Here is an 11296-nt window from a genome sequence, read left to right on the forward strand (position 1 = left end):
TTTGAGGAATGATGGCAGAGGATTATGATGATGATTCAGTATTACCCATCATGCTCTTGGGCAGTGGCCCATCTCTACAGGGTGTTTGCTCTAAATATACTCTCAAATCTAGATCATGCTGGATCAATACTCTGCTACACACTTTACACTACTATACATATCAAACTGTGTCTACTAGAGGAATAATTCCTCCATGACATTTTCTCTGTGGTCATTTAACCTGCATCTCCTCCTCCCTCTGCTCAAATCTCTCTACATCTCGACTGCTTTTTCCATCTGTATGCGTGAACCTAAGTGACCCAACAAAAATACAAATTGCTTTCAGACTTCTGTTGCTGAACACAAAGACAACTTGCAAATCAATAAACCCTGACCTGCCTTTGAAAGCAGACGTGAGAGAAAATGAAATTAAAATACATGTTTGCACGCACACACACACACACACACACACACAAAAAAAAACACACACAAAAAAACACATCACAAGTTCAAATCTATATAGTGTCTAAAGGAAAAAGGCTTTAGATCTATGATGTGGATTGATTTGCTCTATATTTCTCAGGATGACTACACTGATGTTTTTCTAGTTTTTCCAGTAGATTTAATGTGGTCAAAGGTATTTTGAAGACAGATTGAATACAGTGTACAGTCAACACAGTATCATCCAAACATGAACAGAAAGGGAAAACAAACCACAATCAAACATCTCATCCAAATGTTGATAAGCTTTGATGCAAATGAGTCATTTGCTTACTTTATTCTTCCTGTATTTTCCCACAAAATGCAGAGCACAGACATGGCATTCTGACTGATACTAGTAGCAATCATTTGTATGATTAATAACCATTTTGATAACAAAATTTTAAATATGTATTTTTTGGTCGGTTAAAAACAGTTACATCTCAAATCTAGAATTTCATATGCTTAAATAATACTTCAAAACAAACCACAATCACGGAAAAAGTGCAGAATTTTTGTTACCTGGAAAAAACACTTTAAAAGGGGGGTGGGGAATATACCCTGATATTATATGCTTCTGATACCAGCCAACTACAAAAAGAAAGAAACAAAATATATAATACTGGCCAATAGCCGGATGTCCATGGTACATGCTTCTACGAAGCAAAACAAAAAACAAAACGGAAACGAAATGAAACAAAACAAAACAACACAACAAAAATAATATCTAAAAAGCAGAAATAATTCTGTATCTATATCTGTTTATAAACAGCAAATAAGACATATACAAAATATTGGAATTTTCTGAAGAACTATCTATAGTTATGTGGCTGTTGGTAAATTTTGGAACAGGCACCAGGCTGTTAATCAGCCAAGACAATAATCTCAAAATAGCATGACTCTAATCTGCCTGGTTTAAAATACTGGTTTATAATTTAGGGTGATCAGATTTCTCATGATAAAATACTGGATGTGTGGTCAAGGGGTGGGCAATATGACCACGATATGAAAGAATAAAAGAGATGTGGAATACAGCCAAGTATGGTGACCATACTCGTAAATTCACACTCTGTATTTAACCCATCCTAAGAGGAAAACACACCTCGAACACACACCTGGAGCAGTGGGCAGCCATTTATGCTGCGGGGCCTTGGGAGCAGTTGGTGTTCGGTGCCTTGCTCAAGGGCACCTCAGTCATGGTATTGGGAGAGTTGTACATTCACTCCCCCCACCTACAATCCCTGCTGGCACAAGACTTGAACTCCCAACCTTTGGATTACGAGTTCGATAATCAATACTCAATGACAAATCTATGTGTAGCCTATTTGACAATTCAGGTGCAAGGAAAACTATAGGAGAACCAGGACTGCACTTACGGATGTGTGTCATTCAGTGTGATCCTGAAGACTGCAAGTTAATTAAGTAATTTTGTTCTACGACGAGCTTGGTTACCTTTGATTAGTTTGTTCTTGCTTGACAGAACACTAGGCCTACTACTACTTGCTCTGATCACCCAGTCCAGTGTCTGCGGTTTTCCCGTAGAATTGGGCTACTGTACTTTGACATCATTGCCGCGAGTTGTTTTTCATGTCCGTTGGTTGAAGCGACCCCAATAATGTGATATTTAGCCTTTGGAATGCAAATTGTACCAGGGGAACCCCACCATAAAACATGTATTTTACCCACCGAATGCAACTTTTTTACTGGAGGACCCCCTCAACATACGTTTGGGACATTGATCTATAATAGATAATATATAGATCAGTGGATTAGGCTAGCTTTGGGCTATCTTTGAGTGGCAATTGGGCGAGTTTTTTTTTCGAAAGACCTGGCAACCCTGACCCAGTCGTAGAGAATTTTTGAAATACGACACAAAACAGGATTTATTCAAAATAAGTCGGGACACTAAAAATAGAGCTGAAATACAGGACGTCTGGTCACTCTACTATAACTACTTTGTGTTTCCTCAATATCTCATCATGTTCATGTTCATCATGTTCATCATGTTCATCATGCGGTTTCAGACAGTCAAAGTTCATGTGTCTCGTTGAGAGCACTTGATCGTTCATGTCTTATTACATCACAGATACAGCAGATGAACAGAACAAGACAGGTGCAGCCCAGAGTTCCAGAGTGCCAGCAGAGGACAGGAGGGGAGGAAAGGGGGCAGCTATGTCAGAGCGAACTCAAGCATTCAAGAACAGAGTTGCCAGGGAAACCGCCCTAAAACCCAAATGGCAAAGTAAACAGAGGTGAGCGGTAGGTCATATGACTGTGTGGCAGGAAAAGAGAGAGAGAGGCTGCCCAGAAGGACAGAGAAGGTGCACATGTCCTTTTGGTTTTCCTGCTGCTCATAACAAGTTCTGTAACAGCATATCAGCACCTATGACACCCTCTCCTGCTGACTGGCACCGCAGCAGCCCACATTAACATTCATATGTCTTGAATGTGTAGAGTTACTACTGGTTTTTAATAGCAGGAAACCATAAAGCTTAATTACACACACACACACATGCTTGCCTTTAACTTGCCTTTACCACACACACAGTGGCCTAAAAAGTATTTACAGTATAAGCCACCCTTAGTATAAAAACACATAAATCATCACATTATATTATACAATGTCACAACAATGTGGCCCAATATATATCCAAAATTTTAATTAATTTTTGTTCAACAATGATAAATTCTCATAAAATTATTATTAAATGATGCAAAAAAACAAAAACACGAAATAAGCACAAAAGTTACAGCACAAATCTGACACTTGAGCCCCTTTCACACTGCACGTCTGACCCGGCAAATTGCCGGAACATTGCCGGGTTGCCTTCTGTGTGAAAGCAAACACTTCCCGGGATTGATTCCGGCATTGAACCCGGGTCGGGGACCTAGTAACATTGCCGGGTTCAGTCCCGGGACGAGCGCTGTGTGAACAAAAGCCAGATCTAATGCAGTGTCTTAGTGATGACGCACGTTATCGCGCGACTCTTTTAGCGGCTGTTTTGAAGGAAGATCAATGTTCGCAACAAAAAAATATGTGCAAACTGTAATGAAGCAGAGATCAGTTTGTTCCTCACTTTCCGCGCTGACGCTGAGAACGTTTACTAGCTTGAGTGAAAGTATAACGTACCTAACGTTTTCGACTCGTACATTACACGTCACGCCCTGATGTCACGTGTCGTCACGGGATCTTTACGGGTTGTGTGTGAAAGCACGCACATATCCCGGGTAATCACTGGCAGTGTGAAAGTGCAAAATCTAGCATCCCGGGAACAATTGCCGGTTCACTTTACCCGTGTATTTGCCGGAATCTCAGTGTGAAAGGGGCTTTGTGAATATACAGTTTTTTCCCCTGCATACTCAATTTGCGCCAAAATGTAAATGTACCAGCACCAGCCACTAGGTGCGTCGCCCCCACCAAAATTGGACCCCCAGAAAGTCATTTGATAATTTGCACACTAGCACACATTTCTAACCCCAACCTGCACACATGCACATCTCTTCACCAGAAAAGCCTCTCATCTGTTTTGAGGCCAGCTCATATCCTGCAGGTAATGACAGACCTCATCCCAGAGTCGAGCGGCCCCTGACAGAAAAAGCAGAGTGCATTAGGGTGGTTCTGAACTGAAGTGCCCTCTGTAATCTACCAGCAGCCATGGCCTTGAGTGCATACACCCACAACCAGGCTGGGCTGAGAGTCTTAACTGGAGGTTCTCCCATAACCACAGCCCTAAAATAGGGATGGAGACAGAGTTAAATAGAACAAACACCGAGCACGGGTCCTAATCACATACTCCAGCTACCAATCATCTCAAACACAGTTACCTCTATCTATCTATACAAGTGTTTCCCACAATTATTATGATTATCATTGTCACACAGCTAAAGCCATCCTATATCAAAATAACATATCACTTCCCCAAATGCCTGTCAATCCAGTAATGGATGGATAACTGGGTAATGTTAAAACCAGAGATGAGCACAGAGCCGATGTTTTATAAATGACCTACAAGGACACACACACACAATTGTATCGCGCTGTTCAGGCAGATTGACTGAACAAAATCAAATCCCTCTCTGTCGTTGCATTCATATTTCCCTGCGTACCAGTGCAGGACAACTAATCTCTCCATGTAAATGCAGACTGTTCACAGATTCAAAAAGGTTGCAGGAACACCATATTCAGCACCAATATCTCCTCCAGTGACATACACATTCATAAAACAGAAGACGTATCACAGCACTGTGCATATGCATATTTTTTAATCCAACTGAAAAAGTTGCCTGATTTAAAGGTTTACACAATTCAGATCTTCCTGTTAAACTTATTTAAAGAGATAGTCCAACAAAGAGTTTTGGGTCCCACTGACTTCCAAAATATTTTTTTGTCCATACTATGGAAGTCAATGAGAGCCAAAACTGGTTGCTTATCGGCTAAGGTTTGGAAAAACATGAGGGTGAGTAAAAATACTTTTCATTTTTGTTGGTGGACTATGGCTTTAAGATCTATATCAACCATTTCAATCTGAATAAAATTGAATTTGAATCAAGCTCAGTCGGATTGATTGATGAAGGCTTTTCAATTCGACTGAGCCATAAATCTGATTATTAATAGATTTATTAATGTCAACATACAGGAGCTGAACGAGAGAACCAAATCATGAATCATGAGTATGAATCAATCTGATTTGTTTTGTGAATCAAACCAGCTCATTTATGAATATTAATGACCTTGCTGTTTGATTCATAAGTGAATAATGTTATTTTATTTTTGTGTTTTCAATATTGCAATATGCAATAAATATTTTGAGAAGTTTATGACAAAAATGCATGAATAGGTACTAGATGCATCATCCCCCAAAACTCACTAGAAAATTACCATTTGAAAATTTGTTAGAACTGAAATCAAAATCAATCATACTGATTTTAAAAAATCCAATCAGCTAATTCAAATGAGCGATTCACTGAATTGCGAATCGTGAATTTTGGTCCTTGTCAAGCACAGTCAGAATGGCTCTGAATGTTGCACCCAAATCATGTGGACCATGTTCATGATACTTTTATGATGCCTGCGAAATAGAAATACATGAATAGGTACCAGAATCAGCCATTAGGAGTATCATCCTTTAAAATCTCATTTGATTATTTGTGAATGATTCATTTGGACTGGTTTTGTGAATCAGACGTTACTGCTTTATTATCAGCTTGAATTTTGTTGAGTTCTACCCATAGCGTTATCATACGGCTTCAGAATGACCTGTAACATAGTGCACAAGTCGTACAGACCATGTTTATAATACTTTTATGATTTGTAAAACTTCAAAGCCTCTGTGCCCTTTTTTGTAATTTTACAGGAAAGAGCAACCAGCACAGTTTCAGAATAACTCATTTTTTTTTAGAAAAAAAAATTCATACAGGTAGTGATGTACAGGGGTAGCACAGTTAGAACAGGAGTAGTGAGTAAACGATGACAAAATTGTATCTTCCAGATGATCTATCACTTTTAAAACCAAGTCTCAAAACTAAGATTTCAAGCATGTATTTTGATATATATTTGTCTACAAAATTTACATGTGCAAACATTGCTTTTTCCCCTCACAGCATGAGAAAACATGAGGAAACCTCACACAGAATGGATTCACTGTTCACGCCATGTCATTCAGCATTCAAAAGCATCCTAGAAATTCAGTGAATGAGCCTAAACAAGCTGTGCCCAAAACTCAAGCACATTCCCACACACACATACACAAACACACATGTACTCTTGTGCTATACCTGCCCTATTTCTTGCCCAGCACTCGCCTAGTGTAACATCTGCTGACCTTTAGGAAAACTAAAGACCTGTCCTAAAAATAGACTGCCACATCACAATCACAATCCACCCGGTTGCTACACAGGATTTTTGTTGACGGATTCCATATTCCCATTTACGGTCGAGATTGAGGTAAATATCATAATAAAATGTGAAATATTCTGCACTCAAATTTTCACTGCCCTACACCTTATTTTTTTTCTTGGGTAAGAAATAGTGTGTTGTGGGCAGGAATGATTTTAAGGGTACATTATGGGCATATGTTCTTGCAAGAAAATGAAGGTTATTATTTTCTTAATAATTCCAAAAACAGGAAGATATATATAAACACACAAAAAAATGTACTAATAAAACCTTGCAAAAAATATATAATAATAATAATAATAATGTATAATGCTATACAGTACATACTATATATGTGCATATGATTGACGTAATCATAGCCAATTACAGTTTGCTGTACAACATGCAATAGTAAAAAAACACTTTCCATCTTGTTTATGCAAATGGCCTCACACAAAACTCTTGAATACAATTCAAATATTTTACAGCATGATCCGTGGAAACATTTGCAAATTCAGCAACTTGTTGTTTTGGAATACAACCCATCTGACACAAGATCTGAGCGAATCCAGTCCATGTTGTTGAATTATAACCACTCCAGAGATGCCAGCAGGGAGACAGTAGTCACACTTAACATTCATGATCAAGCCAAAACACAATAAAAGAGAGTAATAACAAAAAGATGCAGATCATATATATATATATGGATGATTCTTCAATTAGAGGAACTATCCCCTATGGTTTCAGAAGAAAACAATAATTGTAGTTTTAATGAATAGGTTGTAATAGAGTGCAGCAGTCATTCTTTTTTTTCCAGAAGTAAAAATCCCATTAATTTTCTCCATAGTGGAATTGATTTTTTTAAGATAACTTCTAAACCATTAAAGACAGACCTATTGTGAGCTACACGGCTGTTAATCGATAAAATGTTCTTTTGCTAAAGCCATCAGCCTGCATTTCAACTTATTTTTTAAATAATCATATTTATCAGCAGAATTCCAGGTGAAAAGCGACATTATACATTTCATTATATTCATTATACATTATATATATTCATTATAGTCAATCATTCGAAATGATTTTTGGGGTATATTCTTTGCAAAGTACACAGTATTGTATATTGATTTTTTTTGGATGATTTTCAAGTATTTGTAAAAAAGTTTGTAATTTTGGGATTCTATAATAAATATATACTATAGGGCCTAGGCTATTTTCAGATGATTTAGTACTTTAGTATATCAAGAATGGTAAAAAAATAAATAAAAAATACAAATGTTAATGAAAAAACAATACATTTTTCTAGTTTAATAATAAAGTTCAAAATTAACTGACATGTATCTAACTTTCTCCAAAAAGTGGTTTATAGGATAAAAATGAATAAAATGATGCAAACAGAAGAAACAAGAGAACTGAAGAGTGGAACTGAACTTTAAGAATTACATTATATCATTCAAAAGAGTATCTTTTTATTTTGTGGCTTCCACTGAAGCACATCCTGCTCAGGAAGATTAAATGTATAATGCGTTTCAGCTCTTAAGAAGCATATTAGGATGATACAAGCTCCTCTCAGCTGTTCCTCTAATGGTTTCAGCATAACTACTGGGGGTATGGCCATCTGCCCAAGAAACCCACGTGAGCACTTCCTGATAGATGTTTTGGCACAATGACCATAGTACTTGACATGAACCGGTGTTGATGATGTTCTCAGCTTGTCTCACATTCAGATAATGTGCACTGATGAAGAAACTTCAGCAAATTCAGTGAGAAAATGACCAGCTGTGTCGGATTTGCACTACATCATCACTAATTTCAATACAGTGACCACATTTCCCTCGCCCACTGTCGTGACTTGGCCTAATGCCTATAATGAGAGGCTCTCTAAAAACTGGAGGAAAAAAATGGACCATTATAAATCTGGAAATAACATGGGAGGTTTAATAGCTAAGCTAAAGCTATCTACCAATAATGATGCTTAACATCACGCAGGTGGGAAACGATAATAGTCTATTAGTGAGAAGTGCACCTTAAAGGGACAGTTCAGCCGAAAAGAAAATTGTTTGTTTATTCACCCCAAGGTTGCTCCAAACCTGTACCAATCTTTATCTCACAAAGAATTTTGACTTTGAAGGCTTGAAAGTCAGTAGAGCACAAGTCATATGAACTATTTTTCTTATGCTTTTGGTGTTTTTTATAACATTTTTGTTGCATTTATGTGGGAAAAATAACTGATACATTCTTTGATAATTCTCCTTTTGTGCTCCATAGAAAAAAGAAAAAAAAAAAAAAACGGGTTTGGAACCACATGAGCTGAGTAAATAATTACAGAATGTATATTGCATATCAAATACCCACTCATTTGGATAATACAGTTTTATCTTCAACAAGCTAGCTAATAAACTTAATGTGATGCATATTTGTCATAAATAAATGAAACTGGTAAGAAACAGGTTAAGATTCTGCACTCAAAAAATAAATAAATAAATAGTTTATTATTACTATTATTTGCATCTATCTGATTTTCTTAATTTCTATGAATATATTTTCAATAATCATTTTGAAAATTAATTTATTCAAATTGCTTAGAGTTAGTATGAAAACGATTACATTTATTCAGTTAAAAAGTATAAACATTCAGCATTATGCTGTATATACATCTAAGTATAAATGCATTATTTATTATACTATCAGAGAAAAATCAGTTTCATTTATGTATGACTGACAAAAAAGTTTGTTAATGATAAAACTGTGTGATCCAAATACAATTCAAGTATAGAAATCTTTAGGTCTTAATATATTTTTGAGTGTATCATGCATTTGTATGGCATCATGGATTGTGGAAATAGATGGGGAGCTTGGTCAGAATCTCACACCAACAAGACTTTTAGAGAGTATGTTGTTCAAGACTGCAACTATCAGTCCCTTGTCACTGTGAATAATGTACCTCTTTTTAGCTGGTAACATTTTAAAGACTAGACAAATAGGGTTAAAGAAACACAGATGCTGTAGCTGCCACACCTTGATCTGTGGTTTAAAATGAAACACTAAATCACGCCATTGCACAACATTATTCAATTCTATGGAGTTTTATTTGACAATATCCATATGAAAACATGGACTTAAGCTAAAAATACTTATTTCTATGTTGTAATTCAGAATTCACCTTTCAATTTTTATTAAAAACAGTAAACACTGACATATACCTTCTGTAAAGCATACCTGACTCTAAATGCATGCCTTGCCTCAAACTGATGGCTGTTGATGGCAACTGCATTTGTCAAAAGGAAAAGCAGGGCTCTGTGGATAAATTATCAACCATACGAGTCTAACACAGACAGCCTCGTGCACATGCAAATATTATTCAAATCGCTTCCCTCCAATAGTGCCACGAAATTAAATCTTTAAAGCCAGAGGCAGATCATTTCTGTGAAACAAATAATCAGTAAACAGCTTAACAGTTAAACAGAACAAACCCCTTCCAGGCGCACAAAGAAGCGTGGTAGGTGATGCTGAAACACTCACAGGCAAAGCCTTCTTTCCGTTTCAGCTCGCTCCTTAACTTTTCCTTTTAAACAGGTCGAATGGGGGGTTTTCAGTACTCACAATTCAGTAGTCTAACAGGTGAGCGTCTCCTTTTGCGCTATTTCCATGCCAGTTTCCAGTTATATGATTTCTTTCGCCGTGGTCCGCCTCTCCGCCCCGCGTTGCAACTGCTGACGACGCCGAGTTTCTTTCCAGCACCAGCGCGCTTTGAACAGCTCCACTGACGTCACTCCCCGCGAAGCTAACCGACGCCACGCCTATCAGGCTCAAATCCGCGAGCCGGAGACCCCACCCAACACACACCAGCGGTGGAGACTCCGATTCATCTACACGATTCGAATCTTTTGAATCAACTTACTAAAAGATTTGCAGTGACTGAACATGGACTAGCAAAGGGGCCGACTAATCTTACTTACTGTTTTATTTATTAATATATGCTAGTAGAACTGTAGTAAACCCGTTCATAAGTTTACAGCGTCCAAACTAACCAACAAATCATTCTGCTTATTCTATGCATTCACTGCTGTTTTTTTTCTTTGTGTGTTTACAGTAATAGTTTTGGTGTGGGCTATTATAAATATTCCTTTATACCACCTAAGGCTTGTTTCCACCATGCCCAGTCAACAATTTGAGCTCTCAGGCTACTCATGATGCTCCAGTTATAATTTACAAAGTTGTTTTATTTTTGAATGTCAACTTCTGTGCAAAACTAGGCATCCTGACAAAAAAAAACTATTCAGCTAGGAGAAAATACATTTTTTTTAAACAATTTTCACTCAGAAATCGCTAGTATTAATTACAAAGAAACAGCAAGTACACTGAATTAAACATGAAATTTTAATGTAGAAAAAAAAGTCTAAAATTGTATTTTCCTATTAAATATAGCCTACTCCAATAACAAAATAAAAATAGTGTTTCATTTAATAACTTTTCAATTTTTTCAGTTAATGAATTATAATTGTAAAATATAATATTACAGATATTTAATGAAATATAATTTTATTAATATGTATTTTCATTAGAATGTATGATCATCACTCTCACTGGATTTGTTTTTCACTGGGATTGTTACAATAGATTCTGGGATTGCCATCTCCAGAAAGGATATATAGCCTACAATAGAATTTGGCCCAAAATGTATCTTAGGCAACATAATTAAGTTCTGGAAAGGTCTTTGCTTCAGAAATGTGCCTTAAAATGCTTCCTCCTTTGGCAGCTGACTTGGTTTTGGAACAGCATAAATATCTCAAATTGCCTCATAAATGCCTATACATTTACACCCACCCACACACTAATTCCTTTCAATCCCACTTAGCCTCTTTTATTATCTTGCTTGCTTTCCCTTCATTGATGTTTATTGATTATTGAGTGCTGTATTCCACTTCCTTTCTACATTTTAACTGCCTCCTTGTTGTTGAAATA

At 36.9% G+C, this 11296-nt stretch overlaps 1 protein-coding gene across 2 annotated transcripts in view; it reads right to left on the minus strand.

Moving 5' to 3' along the window:
- Positions 1-10123, minus strand: part of LOC132133577 (sphingomyelin phosphodiesterase 3-like) — a 38273-nt gene extending 28150 nt beyond the window's left edge. The window contains exon 1 of one of the 2 annotated variants that reach the window (XM_059546462.1): positions 9935-10123. The gene's annotated coding sequence lies outside the window, so the exon portion shown is untranslated. The remainder of the gene's footprint in view (positions 1-9934) is intronic. The other variant, XM_059546463.1, reaches the window with a different exon arrangement.
- Positions 10124-11296: the final 1173 nt, after the last annotated feature.

This window comes from Carassius carassius, chromosome 50, assembly GCF_963082965.1.
Source record: "Carassius carassius chromosome 50, fCarCar2.1, whole genome shotgun sequence".
In the NCBI taxonomy this organism is placed as follows: Eukaryota; Metazoa; Chordata; class Actinopteri; order Cypriniformes; family Cyprinidae; genus Carassius; species Carassius carassius.